This window comes from Miscanthus floridulus, chromosome 5 (genome assembly GCF_019320115.1).
Source record: "Miscanthus floridulus cultivar M001 chromosome 5, ASM1932011v1, whole genome shotgun sequence".
Lineage (NCBI taxonomy): Eukaryota > Viridiplantae > Streptophyta > Magnoliopsida > Poales > Poaceae > Miscanthus > Miscanthus floridulus.
The window spans coordinates 114,258,677-114,278,336 of NC_089584.1; the positions used below are offsets into that span (position 1 = coordinate 114,258,677).

Below are 19,660 nucleotides of genomic sequence, written 5' to 3' on the forward strand. Positions count from 1 at the left end.
TCGCTTATACTAGATAGAGAGATGAGTTCTTCTTTTCTCCCCTGGGAGTGAGTGTTCGGACGTAGCCAGGGGCTACGGGCCTTGAGACCGTGCCGAGAGGGAGTTGGCCTGTCGATTGAGCGATGGTATGGCTGTGGTATGGTGACGGTGTGGAGATGGTGGTTTATCAATCCCAGGATCGAAACCTGGCTCGAAAAAGGGAAAGGAATGGAATGTGTGTGGGTATGGTGTTAAAACTTGACAAAATATTACTATTTACTTGATATGCTATTGCATAGGAAACCCTAGCCTTATAGGTTCATTTTGCTTATATCCAGCTTGCATCCAATTTCCACAAAGCAATGCTCATAGGGTTGGAAGTGGCCAGTACAAATTGTACTGATAAATTTTGGCACACAGGTTCCGCAGAGGAGTATAGCTCCGAGGAGTTTGATGATTGAGGGGTTCGTGCCTACGCTCGAGTTTGGCGATCTTATCTTCAAGCTGTTCTGAATGAATGCTACTTTTGATTCCGCCAATGCGGCGATGTAATAAGTTATGTAATTCCGCACTATTTGTACTCTGATATTATCGTTGTATGGATGTGATATTCGACTGAAATTTGGGTTATATGATCTACAACGATCTTATTACACTTCGACGCTGTGGATTTCCCATCGCGGAAATTGGGGTCGTTTCAGTTGGTATCAGAGCCATACTTGACCATAGGACGAAAATCCTTAGAAATGGACGATAGAGTAGGACGTGGACATCCCTTCTTTCGGTTATATACCGACCATGCATTCACTTTTATGCAAGGCTTATCTATATTTGACCTGCTAACACCTGTTCCTTGAAACATGCAGATGGCAACGAACGTCGAATGGCCGCCTCTAGGACCGCTATCTCTGGACCACGCCAAGCTTACCTTCGACCTACGTGAGCTCGGGGGTTTTGCACAAACCCTCTGCCGAGTTCTCGTCACGTTAGGAGTCCCTGATGAGCTTGTCAAGGTCACTTGCACCGGAAAGCCAGCTCAGGAAGGAGGAATCAAAGGACCAGTTGTCACCTCAGCCGAGTTCCCAGCTAGCACTACCTTACCTTCTGTCCTAGCTTTCACCGAGATGACCATAGAGGACACAGTTGAGGAGGGACTGCGAGCTGTCTCACACAAGGCACTTCGCAGAGTGATGAGCGATCACTACGAGCACCTGAAGACGACAGAGTTTCGTCTACTTCCCCAGGCCCTCGACCTCAGCCTTACCCCTAGTGAGCAGAGTTTCGCAGCCGGCAGGGTTATCCTTGCAGAGGAGGACAGATGCCTTCGTGTCTCGGCTATCCACCTACTAGAGCAGACAGGTACGTGACCCAGCTTGAGCAGAAGAGACGTCAGGACCGGGCTCTTCTGTGGGAGTGCTAGGAGCGAGACTCGCAGGGAGCACAGGAGCGAGCTAGCCTGCTCGAGGCAGTTGCCAAGCTACAAGACGAGCTCGACCGTCGTGAGGAAGTCCACAGAGCCAAGGTCGCTGACTTACAGGACAAAGCAGCCGACCTAGGCAACAGGAACTGCTACCTCGACAGCAAGGTCTTGGAGTTGCAGAGGGAGTTGGACGATAAGAAGGCCGAATTCAACCGCAGAGGAGACAGAGAGAGGTCCAAGGGGATTGATATGCTGAAAATTCACTCTCGGAACAAGACCCTGACCCAGGAGCTGGAGGAGTCTAGGAAGAAGGCCATTCGCAACCAGGGTCACCTGATCGAGGCACTCAGGCAGACCGAGTACCTACAGGACAAGTGTGAGAGGACTTGGCAGGCTTGGCAGAAGTCTGACAAGAAGCGCCTCAGGGAGATGAAGGGTATGTGGGATCAGCTACCCAAGGAGATTCGCAGCAAGACGAAGCCTAGGATAGAGGAGTTTGAGTTAGTCCCGACTCGCCTCAACCTAGACGCCTGCCCTACCCTACCTGGAGCCAAGCCTACTGAGGAGCTCGCCGAGGCCTTGAAGTACGTATCCCGACTTCACAAGTCTGACGAGGAGATCGAGATCGAGAACAGTCGTATCCCAGCTGCGGTGTACGAGTTAGAGTAGATGACCCTGTGTGGCCATGAGATATGTCAGTAGCTTCCATGAGTTGTACCCCATGATGTACCCCTTATGAGATGTATTATGAGACACTATGCGTAGTACGATTCTCGCACATCTTCAAGTGTAGCTACTGTAGATGATGCTATGTAATAAAACCCAAGTAATGAATGATTTGGATCTTATTGCATCTTATGGATCTTATTGCTTCTTTGTAATGAGTGTTGGATAGTATAAATGATTTTCTTTAAATCGTCGAAATCATATAATCATAATTGAATTATAAGCACTTATGGCACGAGCACTAAATTCTTATGGTCCGTGTTGCAGATGCCGAACCGCCGATCTGCTCGCCTAATGAACCGTGGACGTGCGCCCATCCCCGAACCAGCCGAACCCAACGGGGGTCGTGGACGCGGAGGAATACCCTTCAACCTAGAGAATACCCCGCCGCCTGTTGAGGAGAACATTCCACCACCACCGCCACCGAACCTGGCAGAAGTGATAGCACAGCAGACCCAGCTTCTTGTAGCTCTTGTTGAAGGAGCAAACCGTCGCCACGGAGGTCAGCAGAATGACTTCCAAAGGAAGCTAGAAGGATTCCTGAAGCTAAGGCCACCTACCTATGATGGCACCGATCCTGACCCGCTTGTAGCCGATGACTGGCTCAAGGAGATGGAGAAGAAGCTTGACCTCACCACTTTCACCGACGATGAGTGTGTTGGAGCTACCGCACACCAGCTCACAGGAGCAGCACGCGCCTGGTGGGACAGTTTCAGTGATTCCCATGAGGACCCTGCCAATATCTCGTGGGATGAGTTCGCTGAAGCATTTACTGAGTATCACATTCCCAAGGGTATCATGGAGGCCAAAGCCGAGGAGTTCCGCAACATCAAGATGGGAAAGAACAAGGTGACTGAGTACACTACTCGTTTCACCAACCTTCTGCGCTATGCACCATCCTATGTTGTGAACTCTGAGAAGGAAAAGCTGTACTATTACCGCAAGGGACTTAACCCGCACATCAAGCTGAAGTTTGGCGGTATTGAGAGTAACACACTGCGTGCTCTGGTGGATCGCTGCATCCAGATCGAGAAAGACCGTACTGAAGCTGAAGAAGAGTACAGGGAGAGAGCGTAAGCCTGAGGAGTCCTTCCGTGGCCGTGATCGCAAGAGGTTCCGCAGAGATGCACCATCCAGGGAACGTTCACACCACAACAGGGAAGACAACCCTGGATCGAGTAAGAGAAGTGGAGGCTACACCGCCAAATACTCCCGCCCTGCTCAGGATCATTACACCAGGGACCGTTATGCTCAGGACCGCAACACTCAGGATCGCTTCAACCGTTCCCGCTTAGTGAACGAACGCCCAGCACAGAACCGCTCCGCACCAGGCACCGGAAACTGGAAGGCACCCGCGCCAACCCCTACAGGCGGTGCGCCTTTCACCTGCTTCGCTTGTGGCCAACCAGGCCACAAAGCCGCTGAATGTCCTCAGAACTCAGTTGCTCAGAAGTCTCAGTTCAAGGGATCTGCTACCCGTGGACGTCTCAACCATCTGGACGCTGAGGAAGCACAGACTGCTCCTAACGTTGTGTGCGGTATGTTTTTAGTTAATGGCTATACTGCATCGGTTCTATTTGACTCTGGAGCAACTTGTTCATACATATCATCCAAGTTTGCACGAGAGCATGATCTGCCTGTAACCCCACGTGAAAAGCCTATCATCACCAGCTCACCTTTAGGAGACCTAAAATGCACCCACATCTGTAAGGGAGTGAGTCTTACCATTGAGGGTCTTACCTTTAAAGTCGACCTAACCCTGTTACCTTCCACAAACCTTGATGTCATCTTAGGTATGGAATGGCTAACCATTCACCGAGGTATCATATCATGTTCACCTAGATACGTCCAAGTGACCCATCCATCAGGCCAAATTATTAGATGTGAACCCGAGTCTGGAAAGTCCACCTCTATCCTATGTGCCCTTAAGGCAAGTTCAGTATCACAAGAAAAGGAAGAGACAGTTCATGATGTGCCTGTGGTCAGAGACTATCCCGATGTATTCCCTGAAGAATTACCGGGTATGCCACCAGACCGTGATGTAGAGTTCATCATTGATCTTTTGCCGGGAACAGGACCCATTGCCAAAAGACCCTATCGCATGTCAATCGATGAACTAGCCGAGCTTAAGAAACATCTTGATGAGCTCATCTCGAAAGGGTATATCAGACCCAGTGCTTCACCCTGGGGATCCCCTGTTCTGTTTGTTAAGAAGGATGGCTCAATGAGAATGTGCATTGATTACCGGAACTTGAACGCAGTCACCATCAAGAACAAGTATCCTCTGCCAAGGATTGATGATTTGCTTGATCAGCTTAGAGGTGCCAAGTATTTCTCCAAGATTGATCTCAGATCTGGATATCATCAGATAAAGATTCGAGAGAGCGACATACCGAAGACCGCTTTCGTGACTAGGTATGGACAGTTTGAGTTCACTGTGGTATCCTTTGGACTCACGAATGCACCTGCATACTTCATGAACATGATGAATAAGGTTTTCATGGATGATCTGGATAAGTTCGTGGTAGTATTCATTGATGACATCCTTGTCTATTCACCTACCGCTGAAGAACACGAACATCATTTAAGAACTGTACTTGAGAAACTAGCCCAACATCAGCTCTACGCAAAGTTCAGCAAATGTGAGTTTTGGCTACAGGAAGTTGCCTTCCTCGACCATGTACTATCAGCTGAAGGTGTTGCAGTTGACCCAGCTAAGATTGAGGCTGTGAAAGAATGGGAACAACCCCTTAATGTGACAGAAGTCAGAAGTTTCTTCGGATTCGCTGGATACTATCGCCGATTCATCGATAACTTCTCCAAGATAGCCCGTTCAATGACCAACCTTCTGAAAAAGACTAAGGAGTTTGAATGGACGCCCGAGAGCGAACAAAGCTTCCAGGAATTGAAACAGAAGCTTACACAACCCCTGTGCTAGCATTGCCTGATATCAGCAAAGATTTCGTGGTCTATTGTGATGCATCCCGTCTGTACTGATGCAAGATGGGAGAGTGATAGCTTATGCTTCTCGACGGTTGAAAGAACACGAGAACCGTTACCCTACTCATGATCTTGAGTTAGCAGCAGTTGTGCATGCCTTGAAGATTTGGAGGCACTACTTGATAGGCAACAAGTGCGATATCTACACCAATCACAAGAGCCTGAAGTACTTTTTCACTCAAGAAGATCTGAATATGAGGCAACGCCGATGGCTAGAGTTGATCAAGGACTATGATCTGGAAATTCACTATCATCCGGGAAAAGCTAATGTAGTCACAGATGCTCTCAGCCGTAAGAGTTACTGTCACACTTTGATCACTGAATCTGTACCACCTGAGCTCAAGGAAGAGATCGATGATTTCCAACTTGAGATACTACCGCATGGCTTGTTGAATGAGCTCCGCATACAGTATGATCTCACAGATCGCATCTGTCAAGCTCAGAAAAATTGTGAGGAGGTTGAATATCTCCGTGGTCTGATGAAACTAGGCTACAAGACTAACCACCATGAAGATGAACAAGGGACCATCTGGTTCAAGGACAGAATCAGTGTACCTTCTGATCCAGCCCTACGAGAGGAAATTCTGTTAGAAGCCCATGACTCTAAGTACTGTATTCACCCTGGAAATTCAAAGATGTATCAAGACTTGAAGAAACACTTTTGGTGGAAAGGCATGAAGACAGACATTGCAGGACATGTGGCACGATGTGACACCTGTAATAGAGTCAAAGCTGAACATCAAAGGCCTGTAGGATTGCTAAAGCCTCTTGACGTTCCCGAGTGAAAATAGGAGAGCATATCCATGGATTTCATAGTTGGATTGCCCCGTTCACAGAAAGGCAACGATTCCATATGGGTGATTGTTGATCGTTTAACCAAGATTGCTCACTTCGTACCAATAAAGACCAAGACCAATGCAGAAAAATTAGCAGATCTATATATTGAGCATATTCTCAGACTGCACGGAGCTCCCTCTAGTATTGTATCTGATCGTGGTCCTCAGTTTGTGTCTCGATTCTTGGAAGCTCTACACAAGTCTATTGGGACTAAACTTGATTTCAGTACCGCTTACCACTCGCAGACAGATGGACAGACAGAACGAGTAAATCAGATCTTAGAAGACATGCTTCGCGGTAGTGTGCTGAATTATGGATCTGATTGGGAGAAATGCTTACCCTATGCAGAATTATCTTACAACAACAGCTACCAAGCCAGTATCAAGATGTCGCCGTTTGAAGCTCTGTATGGCAGACCTTGTAAGACACCTTTGACGTGGTCTCAACCGGGTGAAAGATTATTCTTTGATTCCGCTAAGATTCAAGATGTCGAAGAAGGAGTTGCTCAAGTAAGAGAGAATTTGAGGATTGCTCAAAGTCGATACAAGAGCTATGCTGATAAAAGGAGAAGAGAACTTGAGTTCAATGTGGGAGACTTCATCTATCTCAAGGTATCTCCGCTACGTGGAACTGTCAGATTCCATGTGAAAGGCAAGCTTGCCCCTAGATTTGTTGGCCCATACAAGATTTGCAAGAGAATTGGAAAGCTCGCCTACAAACTTGAGTTACATGAGGAATTGACGGGTGTACATCCCGTATTTCATGTATCCCAGCTACGCAAATGTTTGAGAGTGCCCGATGGAGTGATCCCGACTGATACACTTGACATTCAAGATACACTTGAGTATAGAGAACATCCTATCAGAATTCTGGGCAGAGATACCAAAGAAACCTGAAGCAAGACTATTCCTATGTGCAAGATCCAATGGAGTAATCACACTAAGAGAGAAGCAACATGGGAGAAAGAGTCTGACCTCCGGCTACGATATCCTTACCTCTTTGAAGAGTACGTTATGCTTTAATCTCGAGGACGAGATTCTGTTAAGGGGGTAGGACTGTAACAACCCAAAAATCTACACACCAAAAATACCAACTACAAATTTTTTCTCAAGAATCCCATGTGATGATGAGTGCCATGTATAGAAACCCAACCTAAGACATGCATTAGGTCTAACCTAACCCCAGTCAACATATAAGCATGGCATGTCATTAGATGACTGTGTTTATTAATTTCCAACAAATATAATGTTGCATACATTGTTAAATTCAAAATGTGATTTGGATTTCCATTTGAGTTATGATTGCTAAACAACTCCAATAAAATAATAAACCATAAAGTTATTATTAAACAAAATTCCCTAAACTTCAAGGAATAAGTCACCTCAGTTGTGAAATCAAATTTCAAACCAAATTTGAATTCAAACAAATGGAAAAGAAATGAAAAATAGAAAAGGAAGAAGAGAAGGCCTCCCAGCTAGCTGCTCGGCCCAACCCGCACGACCAGCAACCGGCCCAGCCAGCCACCGGCCAGCCCCGCCAACGCACTGCAGCCAGCCAGCCGCTCGGCTCGCGCGGCCCAGCTTGCGGCCCAGCGTCGCCTGCGCGCCCGTCAGCCTCGCTTGCGGTCGCTACCACCTTGGCCCCGCGTGACAGCCGCACGTTGCCCATGCCCGCGCGTCTCCCCGTCTCCGCTTGCAGCCGCTGCCTGCTGGACCCCGCACGTCAGCGCTACTGTGCTTCTTCCCCACGCCGTGCTCAAACCACCGCGCGACAGAGCCCTGACAGAAATGGCAGGGTGGGCCAGGGGTCATGCCCGGGGCATGGTCCTGTCTCCCCCTTGCGCCACGCCCACGCAACCCCGCGCACACCGTTGGATGCAAGCTCGCGCCCCGATCGCCCTTGAATTCCCAACCGCCGATCACCGGGCTCACCGATCCCCGCTCGGCTATAAGAGCCTCGGCCGAGAGCCCTAGCGCTCGTCTCGTCGCCCGCCGCCACCTCGGTGGCCAACCTCAGCACACCCGAACCAAGAGAGAAGAGGGAGAAGGGGAAGAAGGGGGGGAAGGGAAACGCCGAAGCCGCTGCCGGGGAAGGACCGGGAGCACGCCGGGGTTCGGAGCACCGCCACGGGTCGGCACTACACGGCTTCCGAAGCTACACGGCCGCAACTCATCACGGCACCGCTATCCTCTCTTCCACATCACCCACGGTGAGCCCTCCTTCCGATCCCTCTGCTTGCCGCCAGACTCTGTCACACCGGTCATGGTGCTCCACACCAGGAGCGTGTAGGCCAAGGCCGTCGCTGGCCGCTGGGAACACCCGCACCCACGCACACGTCTGTGACCACGCCATGACTACCCCGCTGGAGCCCCGTTGATCACCCGCGCGCCTCGCCGTCGTCTCCATGGCGCTGTGGCCGCCGGGAAGTCCCTGCCGGCCACATGGAAACGCTGAAGCCCCGCCTTGAGCCCTGGACACTTCACCGTGCCCCCACGGACTCGCAGTAGCCTTTACCCGCTCAGCCGAGCCACCCGGAAGGCCGCACGCGCGACTTCACCGTCGGCAAGCACTGCCGAGCCGCCGCTCGCCGTGGCCAGCACCTTGGAAAGCTCTAGCCGCCACCTTGACCCCACAGACGCAGTCGCCGTGGTCCGGGGAAGCTTTTCCCCTCCCCAATCGGACACCAGAGCCACCGCGGGGGCTCACCGCGAGCTCGCCGCCGACGGGAGCACCGCCGCGGAAGAAAGCAGGGGAACACCCCCCCCTCGCCGACCGCCCGAGCGTGAGCCCAGTGCACATGAGCCAAGTCAGGGAGAAGAGACGGTGGACTTGGTCCACCATGCGCCCTGCTGTAGGTCCATGGACCATGAGCGCTGGTCCACCGTGAACCACATGGTGTGAGCCGCGCTGTGGACAAAGCCCAATAGAGGCCCACGACCGCGACGTGGCAGCATCATAGCGTGCCACGTGTCCGGGTCAGCCCGGCCCAGACCGGCCCAACCCGAGCCCACCAGAGCCCAGTTCGGACCCAGCCCGTATTAACCGTTGACCGATCAACGTTGACCGTTCACTTGGCCCCACATGTCAGCGACACAGTGTTGCTGGACCCACACGTCAGATGATGACGTCATGCTGGCGTCGTGATAACGTCACGCGGGACCCACATGTCAGAAGCTAGCGCAGCCGAGGTGACGTCATGCTGACGTCACGCTGACATCAGCTGATGACGTCAGCAGCCCTGGCCCCACACGTCAGTGACCCTGACCGTTGACCGAAGACATTGACTGTTGACTCGCCGTTGACTTTGACCGGACCCACCAGTCAGTGACTCAATAGCCTCTAGCCCCACCTGTCGGTGAGCATGACATTGATGACGTCATGCTGAGGTCATCCGGGACCCCATCTGTCAGCTCGGAACCGTGATGCTGATGTCATGCTGACGTCAGCAAGCCACGTGGACCAACCCCAGCATGACATGTGTCAGCCCAGGATTAATTCAGCCTTTTTTCATTTTCAGAAATAGATTTAATCTTCGGAAATTCATAACTAATTCATACGACCTCGGAAAAATACGAAACCAGGACCAAAATTCATCTAAAATCGAGCTCTACGTAATGGACCCATGTTTGAGTGCATTTGGCCCTTTTGAATTTTCATTGCTTCTTTGTGCTATTCTATAGACGTCGTTAACGCGACTATAATACGGTCGTTTGCAGACTCGGAGGAGAACCGGACAGACGAGGATCGTGAGTACCGTGAGGAGTACGGAGATGACTACACTGAAGGTGCCACATCCCACCCAATCTCGTAGCACCTATTCCGCATGGCTAAAGTAGAAATGCTAGTGCTTACTTTATTGTCATATCACACTATGGTAGGACTTGCATGGTAGTATGCTTTCTTGACGGCCTCTACCTTGATGCAACCTTTCCCCTGCTCACCCTGCTGTTAGGTTAGTCATACGCTTGCTATTACATTTCATTGCTTATTACTTCTACTACGCTTGCGCTATATTGATGCGTGGTGGAGACTTGTGTTAACCAAACTATGGGGAGAGTGCTGCGTGTGTGACTTGGGTGCGTGGAGGGTGAGGGTTGTGTCGACCAAGTTAGAGTATACGACGAGCCTGGGGCAAGTCTTGCCGTGGAGTGCTACTTGGGCACCCCTGGAATAGATACCTGTGGTGGGTAAATGGTATATGAGGTGGTCCTGGGTGTGAACCTATGATGGGAGGAGCCCAGGATGGAGGTGCTGTGGTGGCACGGTAAATGGAGACCTTGATGAAGACATTCTGGCTTAGTCATCCCTAAGGACTTACTAGTACTCAGATTCACCGGGAAGCCTTATGTACCACTCGCCCTATATGGTACGGGATGGCCCGACTACTTGGTAGGGTATTGCCACTACTGCTAGGTTGATAGCGGACAGTGTGAGGGAGGTACGGGGTGCGGAGGATTTCCCCCACACCCTTCCGAGACTTCATGGAGACCTTGTGGACCGGCTCATGACTCACAGTTTCAGCCACCCCAGATCGGACTTGGGGTGTACCAGGGCTGAATGGTAGAGTGGCATTACCCTAGGCTAGCAAGCGGCCAGAATCAGCCCAGTTGACGACGGTCAGCGAGGAAGGCGGATCTTGTGGTTATGTAAAACCTCTACAGAGTGTATGGTTGATCGATCGATACATATGCCGACTTGTCGGCTATGGACCTTTCCTGGGTTTCGCTTATACTAGATAGAGAGATGAGTTCTTCTTTTCTCCCCTGGGAGTGAGTGTTCGGATGTAGCCAGGGGCTACGGGCCTTGAGACAGTGCCGAGAGGGAGTTGGCCTGTAGATTGAGCGATGATATGGCTGTGGTATGGTGACGGTGTGGAGATGGTGGTTTATCAATCCCAGGATCGAAACCTGGCTCGGAAAAGGGAAAGGAATGGAATGTGTGTGGGTATGGTGTTAAAACTTGACAAAATATTACTATTTACTTGATATGCTATTGCATAGGAAACCCCAGCCTTATAGGTTCATTTTGCTTATATCCAGCTTGCATCCAATTTCCACAAAGCAATGCTCATAGGGTTGGAAGTGGCCAGCACAAATCGTACTGATAAATTTTGGCACACAGGTTCCGCAGAGGAGGATAGCTCCGAGGAGTTTGATGATTGAGGGGTTCGTGCCTACGCTCGAGTTTGGCGATCTTATCTTCAAGCTGTTCTGAATGAATGCTACTTTTGATTCCGCCAATGCGGCGATGTAATAAGTTATGTAATTCCGCACTATTTGTACTCTGATATTATCGTTGTATGGATGTGATATTCGACTGGAATTTGGGTAATATGATCTACAACGATCTTATTACACTTCGACGCTGTGGATTTCCCATCGCGAAAATTGGGGTCGTTTCACTTATCTGTTGAACATGTCATCTTTTCGTAGGCCAACATTCTGCACCATACAACATAGCAGGTCTAATCGTCGTCCTATAAAACTTATCTTTTAGCTTCTGTGGTACCTTTTTGTCACATAGGACACCAAATGCTTGGCGCCACTTCACCCTGCTTTGATTCTATGGCTAACATCTTCGTCAATATCCCCGTCTCTCTGTAGCATTGATCCTAAATATCAAAATATATCCTTCCTAGACACCACTTGACCTTCCAAACTAATATCTTCCTCCTCCCGAGTAGTAGTGCCGAAGTCACATCTCATATACTCAGTTTTAGTTCTAGAGTCTAAAACCTTTGGACTCCAAAGTCTCCCGCCATAACTTCAGTTTCTGATTCACTCATGTCCGGCTTTCATCACCTAGCACTACACCGTCCACGAAAAGCATACACCAAGGGATGTCCCCTTGTATGTCCCTTGTGACCTCATCCATCACTATGGCAAACAGATAAGGGCTCAAAGCTGACCCTTGATGTAGTCTTATCATAATCAGAAAGTCATCTGTGTCTCCATCACTTGTTCGAACACTAGTCAAAACATTGTTATATATGTCCTTAATGAGCCCGACGTACTTCGTTGTGACTTTATATTTGTCCAAAGCCAACCACATAATATTCCTTGGTATTTTATCATAAACCTTCTCCAAGTCAATAAAAATCATGTGTAGGTCCTTCTTCTTCTCCCTATACCGCTCCATAACTTATCTTATTAAGAAAATGGCTTCCATGGTTGACCTTCCGGGCATAAAACCAAATTAGTTCATAGAGACCCGCGTTATTGCTCTCAAGTGATGTTCGATAACTCTCTCCCATAGCTTCATAGTATGGCTCATCAACTTAATTCTCCAGTAAGAATGAACGCAAAAATATAATAAAATAATCAACCAGGTCCTCCCTCTCCCCCCGAACGCAACAACTTACACAAGAAGTCACGTTACATATCCAACCACTCATATTCCTTTTGGCAAGCTAACTGAACACGATCAACTTGGAGACCAAGAAAAAAATAAAAGGAAGGACATACTGAAACAGATCTACAGAATAGAATCAACGATGAAGACAAAGAGAAAAGCTCGAGCCAACCATAATGCAAGGCCAACCCAACAAGATGCGAATGAAATAGATCAAGAAAAAGTACTTAAAAATCCTTCACTAAAACATACTCGATCATCCTGTTGATGCTCTTTGCTGAAATGGATTTGTCTACATACTAATATCGGATCAGCTCTTTGTTATTGATGCTCTGAAGAACAAGAACAGAAATAGGAATCACACATAGAGTAATAGTCTATCTGTACCTTTTGTTCACCCTTCTCTCTACGGGCAATCTGCACGGCCATCCTGCACGGCCGCTCCAAATGCCAATAGAAGCACCAAACGTTTCCTTCTCATGTCAAGACGATATGACGTTTGTCCGTGGGCTCTAGTATGTGACCGTGCATAATCTGTGATCACCTGATCTGCCTGTACGAGCTCTGATTAGATGATTGAAAAAAAATGCATTTCATTTATATGCAGGTGTACACAACTTCGGGAATGGATACAACACAGATGATTGAAAAAAGATCAAATGCATGTAGTTTCATTAATATGCAGGTATACCTAAAGAAAACTAGATTTCGTTTCAAATAATCATAGATTGTAAAAAAGTGCATTTCATTTAGAGAGGGGGACCTAAAAATATAAATATCTTTCATTTCATTATATAGGAACAATGAATTAGAACCATAATGAAGAAAAATGTTAAAATCAGATCAAGCCAAGAACAGGTAACTGTATGGTGCTTAATTTTGGTCTCTCTCTCATTATTACATTAAAAAAAGGGTGTACCCAGTGCAGAGAGCTCCCGCTCTGTGCGGGGTCTGGGGAAGGGTGTCGATGGCAAGCCTTACCCTCGCCTGTGCAAGGAGACCGCGACTCGAACCCGGGACCTTCCGGTCACAGGCGGTAAGACTCTCCCATTATTACATTGTTTCAGTTTTTTTAAACCAAGTAGTGAACCCAACTTCTATTAGGGATTAATGTTTCTTGATTCAATAGTGCTCTGAAAAGTTGATAACACTTTCTCTAACTATGAAATAGTAATAATGATCAGCTTACATGTGACATAGTAATATTATGTATCAATAAAAAGGGTACAATTCAGTGGCATGGTGACTTTTCCATTGGACAATGAAAAATCTTAATCCATATGCATTCAATATCAATGATAACAAACCTTCCGCTTACAGAAGTCAATAAACTTGTCCAACATTTCTAAATGTGTGGCAAACAGAGTAGCCTAAAAAAAGAAATGTCAAAACTAATAAGAATGTAAAAACTAATATAAAAATAGGATTTTGAGAAATGATAAGCTTACATTATCATTATCTTCTAGATCTTCAAAATTTTAAAAGTTGAGATGTTGGCCTCCTCTTAGAGAAAATGAATGATCAGCATGCTCTGTATAATTTTTCCTTTTTCGTGCCATCTGATTCAGAAACATAAAAAGCTCTGAAAAATAGTGACTCTTGAATAAATGTATCAAGGCTACTTATCCTGTTATCCATACACATAGAAATTCCAAAAACTGAAACCTGAATAAAGAATAACAGGACTGAACTGATCTGCGTGACATACAATCAAAGAATGAATAAGCTACTTAATATATTACTGCTACACAAGAGATTTGATGGATAATATCAAAGCACATGATATTAGATACGGTTCTGAAAAAAAAGTGCTCTGAAACAGTGAACCGAAATAACAACAACAACAACAACAACAACAAAGCCTTTAAGTCCCAAACAAGTTGGGGTAGGCTAGATTTGAAACCCAACAGAAACAATCAAGGTTCAGGCACGTGAATAGCTGTCTTCCAAGCATTCCTATCTAAGGCTAAGTCTTTGGGTATATTCCATCCTTTCAAGTCTCCTTTTATTGCCTCTACCCAAGTCAACTTCGGTCTTCCTCTGCCTCTCTTCACGTTACTATCCTGACTTAGGATTCCACTACGCACCGGTGCATCTGGAGGTCTCCGTTGCACATGTCCAAACCACCTCAACCGGTGTTGGACAAGCTTTTCTTCAATTGGCGCTACCCCTAATCTCTCACGTATATCATCGTTCCGAACTCGATCCCTTCTTGTATGTCCGCAAATCCAACGCAACATACGCATTTCCGCGACACTTAGCTGTTGAATATGTCGTCTTTTCGTAGGCCAACATTCTGCACCATACAACATAGCAGGTCTAATCGCCGTCCTATAAAACTTGCCTTTTAGCTTCTGTGGTACCCTTTTGTCACATAGGACACCAGACGCTTGCCGCCACTTCATCCACCCTGCTTTGATTCTATGGCTAACATCTTCATCAATATCTCCGTCCCTCTGTAGCATTGATCCTAAATATCGAAAGGTATCCATCCTAGGCACTACTTGACCTTCCAAACTAACATCTTCCTCCTCCCGAGTAGTAGTGCCGAAGTCACATCTCATATACTCAGTTTTAGTTCTACTAAGTCTAAAACCTTTGGACTCCAAAGTCTCCCACCATAACTCCAGTTTCTGATTCACTCCTGTTCGGCTTTCATCAACTAGCACTACATCGTCCGCGAAAAGCATACACCAAGGGATGTCCCCTTGTATGTCCCTTGTAACCTCATCCATCACTAAAGCAAACAAATAAGGGCTCAAAGCTGACCCTTGATGTAGTCCTATCCTAATCGGGAAGTCATCCGTGTCTCCATCACTTGTTCGAACTCTAGTCACAACATTGTTGTACATGTCCTTAATGAGCCCGACGTACTTCGTTGGGACTTTATGTTTCTCCAAAGCCCACCACATAACATTCCTTGGTATTTTATCATAAGCCTTCTCCAAGTCAATAAAAACCATGTGTAGGTCCTTCTTCTTCTCCCTATACCGCTCCATAACTTGTCTTATTAAGAAAATGGCTTCCATGGTTGACTTTCCGGGCATGAAACCAAATTGGTTCATAGAGACCCGCGTTATTGCTCTCAAGCGATGCTCGATAACTCTCTCCCATAGCTTCATAGTATGGCTCATCAACTTAATTCCCCGGTAATTTGTACAACTTTGAATATCCCCTTTATTCTTGTAGATCGGTACCAATATACTTCTCCTCCACTCATCAGGCATCTTGTTTGATCGAAAAATATGGTTGAACAACTTGGTCAACCATACTACAGCTATGTCCCCGAGGCATCTCCACACCTCGATTGGGATACCATCCGGTCCCATCGCCTTACCTCCTTTCATCCTTTTCAACGCCTCTCTGACCTCAGATTCTTGGATTCTCCGCACAAAGCGCCTATTGGTGTCATCAAAAGAGTCATCCAACTAAAAGGTTGTGTCCATATTCTCACCATTGAACAATTTGTCAAAATACTCTTGCCATCGATGTCGGATCTCATCCTCCTTTACCAAGAGATGCTCCCTTTCATCCTTAATGCACTTAACTTGGTTGAAGTCCCATGTCTTTCTCTCACGAACCCTAGCCTAGATATCATGAGAAGAGAGGAAGGGTGGGTGGGTAGATACAGAAACTCCTGAGATTTTGCTACATGCGCAAGGGGCCATGCGTGCAATGCAGGCACCAGACGGGGAGCGAGTACAGACAAAACTCTTTTTCTTGCACCAACAACACACTAGAACCAATTCGTTCTAGTTAAAATGTTTTCAGCATGCAATATAGAAAAAAAGTGGAAAAGTTCAGGTGGACTATGAAATGTGATACACACAAACAAACACCGAATCTTTGAACTAATTCAACTGACAGATAACTGGAACTACAAAAGTTCAGGTGCACAACAGAGTACTTTGATGTGTTGTTGCACTCCCTCTTCTCTTAATGAAATATGTGAAATACATGTTCTTGTTTTTTAATAGCATAGTACTCTGTACAAGATAATAATTACACGTTTCATCTGCAAATATTCTCTAACCTCACTATGTAATCTGCTTTAAAAAAAACCTATGTAACAAAATAGTGTTGCATGACCTGAGTAGGAGTTTCAGTTCCAATATAATTAGCAATATCAAACTCAGGGACGGATCGATCGATGCATTTTAGACTCCACAAATCATATCTTATATCAATGCAATAACTCAAGGAACTAAACCACCATATATAATTAAACACACAAGTCCGCATCCTAGCCCTGTCAAAATCAGAAAACAGAGGAACTAGAGCACTAGCCTCCACAAGCAATAATCTGTTAAGAATTATATTATTTGAGCAAACTGAATTGTCTGTTGTGGTTCCTTTAAAATCACAAACAAAAAAACATTGAATCTGTGAGAAAACTGAAACTAAACACTAACAATACATCACCATTGCTTGAAAATGACACATCATACAATTATGAAGTACTGAAATAACCAGCGCTAAAAAATAGAGACTCTTGAATAAATGTATCAAGGATACTTATTCATACACATAGAAATTCCAAAAAAAACTAAATAAAGAAGAACAAGACTGAACTGAACTACATGCACAAGGGGCCATGCGTGCAATGCAGGCACCAGACGGGAAGCGAGTAGAGAAAAAACAGAACCCTCTCCCTCTCTCTTTCTTCATCAAACAGCACACTAGAACAAAAGGCCAACAACCAATTTGTTCCGGCATTGACAACATAGAGAAATAAACAATACAAATTGATTTTAAAACAAATGGGTGTGCCATCAGATGCGAACCTGAATACAATGGGAAAATTGAATCGCATTGAAGAAATAATTATCACACAAATACAAATTATGAAAACACTACACAATGAATTTCACGCTGAAGAAATAATTATAACAACCACAGATTATGAGAACAATACACAGTGATTTTACAAGAAAACTAACTGATACACAATTAAAAATGATGCATCCATTTCAACAGAATAAACATATGCCAAACTAATTGACACGGCATGCTGGAAGTGAAATGCAGAAGGGGATGCAGGCGCAATCACATGAACCTAAATAGAATGGGGAAACTGAATCGCATCGGGGGGAAATCAACACTAGTCTTCAGATACGCGCACCTGTTGGGCGGAGCAGCCCACTCTGCTCGTCGGAGACATCCTGTACACGACCAACTGAAGCTGCTAGGGAGAGGATTGGGGTTGAGGTGAAGGAGCACAACGGGCGCGACCAGATGGAAGCTGCTGTGGAGGGGAGTGGGGTTGAGGTGAGGGACGTCGTCCGCAGGCCGCACCTGAAAAGAGGGACGACGCCTGCAGCTCGCAGCTGTGGTGAGGGGCGACGCCCCGCAGGCCGCAGCTCCTCCGAGTCGGAAGAGGATAGAAGACGAGAAGATGAACAGATGAATCCCTCCCTCTCCGTCTCCAGTATCCATGTAACATACAAATGGACTAAAACAACAAAACAAATTGAGCCCACATGACACAAACGGCAACAGACTTAAAGGCGGTGTTTGCTTGTACTAGCTGTCCAATCAAATATTTGATACATAGAGTATTAAATATAGACTAATTATAAAACTAATTGCATAGTTTATAATTAATTTATGAGATAAATATTTTAAGTATAATTAGTCCATGATTTGACAATGTGGGGCTACCGTAAATATGTGCTAATGACGGATTAATTAGGCTTAAAAAATTCATCTCGTTGAATACTAACGGATTATGTAATTTATTTTTTTATTAATATTCGAACACCCCAAGTAATATTCTTCCGACGCGCCTTCTAAATTTTAGTCATCGAATCCAAACACCACCTGAATGAAAACATAAATAACCATCACCCGCATGATGAATAGAAATTCCGATAAACTTTGCGTTTTTGTTTCTGTTTCTATTTCGATTGTTAAACTATCTCTAGCTGGGCCGTGAAAGGTTCTCTGTTGGGCTAGTGAAAAAAAAGAAGGTCGACCTGGGCCAGAGCCCCTAAGCTAAGGAGGCCTCCAGCCTTCAAATGCAGGAGCTCAAATGCCAAAAAAAAAAAAACAACACCTAGGAAGGCGCCCTTCGCCGCGCCCGTTGCTGATTTGTGCGCCAATGAGCTGACCCTATTGATTGTGCCTGTGACTTGCAATAAGCCATTTAAAAAAAAAAATTGTTTGTACTTGAGCAGGCACTAACAAATTAAACATATTTTCAAGACCCATATAGGAGATCAGAAATTCAGAGGAAAAAACACAGTGTATGGAATGCTGCTTAAAACACAATGTATACAATTTGTAATTTGTTCATCTATGCTATGTTGCTATTTTAGGAAGGGAGTCAACGCCTGAAAGACTTGTATCAAGGAACTAAACCCTGGAAACAGAAAAGGAGGGAAGACTAAATACAATAAAACATAGTTTGTTGGCTGAAACAAAGGGAGAAATTGAAGGGAACAGAGAAGTATCCTAGTTGACAAATTATTCAGTAATAAGAATTAACTCTTATCGATAAAGAAAATGTGACAAACCACTCTTTGTAAGAGCATCTCGAAGAATCTCACTCTCTAAATCATCATTTGGAGAGTCATTTGCATAAAAATCACTTTCTATATCTTTTCACTCTCCAACAGTTTTTCTATATAGCGTCCGCACTCTATAGAGCCATTCTCGTCTTCTTATATTGGCTAGCGAAATATCTAGAATAGAAGATAACTATATTTGAATAACTATTTAGAGAGGCTGTTGGAGAATAGTTTTTCACCAAAATCTCTATTTCTATCATTTATGAAAGAAATAGAAAGTCTCGAGTTGCTCTAATTTTGCATGGAAGATAACCAGTTGATCACTAGAAAATATATAATTGAAATTCCATGTGTAATTTGATCGAGCTCAGGCATTTTGTCTATTGAGTAATCTCACCATAGTTATTATTAAAAAGATAAATTATATTGTTTTCATCATCAAATGAATCAACGGTAGATTTATGGAATCAGAATACCAAGACAGGCTATAATATGCATGTTATATTCATGAATATCCATCATTCTGCATATAGCTACATAACAAAGTTTAAAATCTTAGGCCATACGGCAGTGGGCCAAAGGCTAAAACACACTTATACACACGGTATCAGATATATAGGCATATAATTCATGGATCCAGCAACCGGCGAACATTGACTTGTAACAGTAAACCTAAAACGAGGGGGGTTAAATACTGAAGTTAACTATTAGGAATGCATTCACCGGATAAGCATCTAAGCACATGTAGTCAGACTCTCACTGATTGGTGAGGCAAATCCCTCTAGTTGAGTCACCAAGGAGACCCAATTGAAAGTTGCGATTTGACACAAATTTGCTA

The 19,660-nt window shown here is 45.6% G+C and overlaps 1 protein-coding gene across 1 annotated transcript in view; it reads right to left on the bottom strand.

Annotated features, from left to right (window-relative positions):
• The window catches only part of LOC136450517 (proteasome subunit alpha type-3-like), a 39,035-nt gene extending 21,294 nt beyond the window's left edge, over positions 1-17,741 (bottom strand). Inside the window, exons 1-4 of the mRNA XM_066450988.1 lie at positions 17,609-17,741; positions 13,762-13,872; positions 13,621-13,683; positions 12,701-12,866 (exon numbers count right to left, since the gene is read on the bottom strand). The gene's annotated coding sequence lies outside the window, so the exon portion shown is untranslated. The remainder of the gene's footprint in view (positions 1-12,700; positions 12,867-13,620; positions 13,684-13,761; positions 13,873-17,608) is intronic.
• Positions 17,742-19,660: the final 1,919 nt, after the last annotated feature.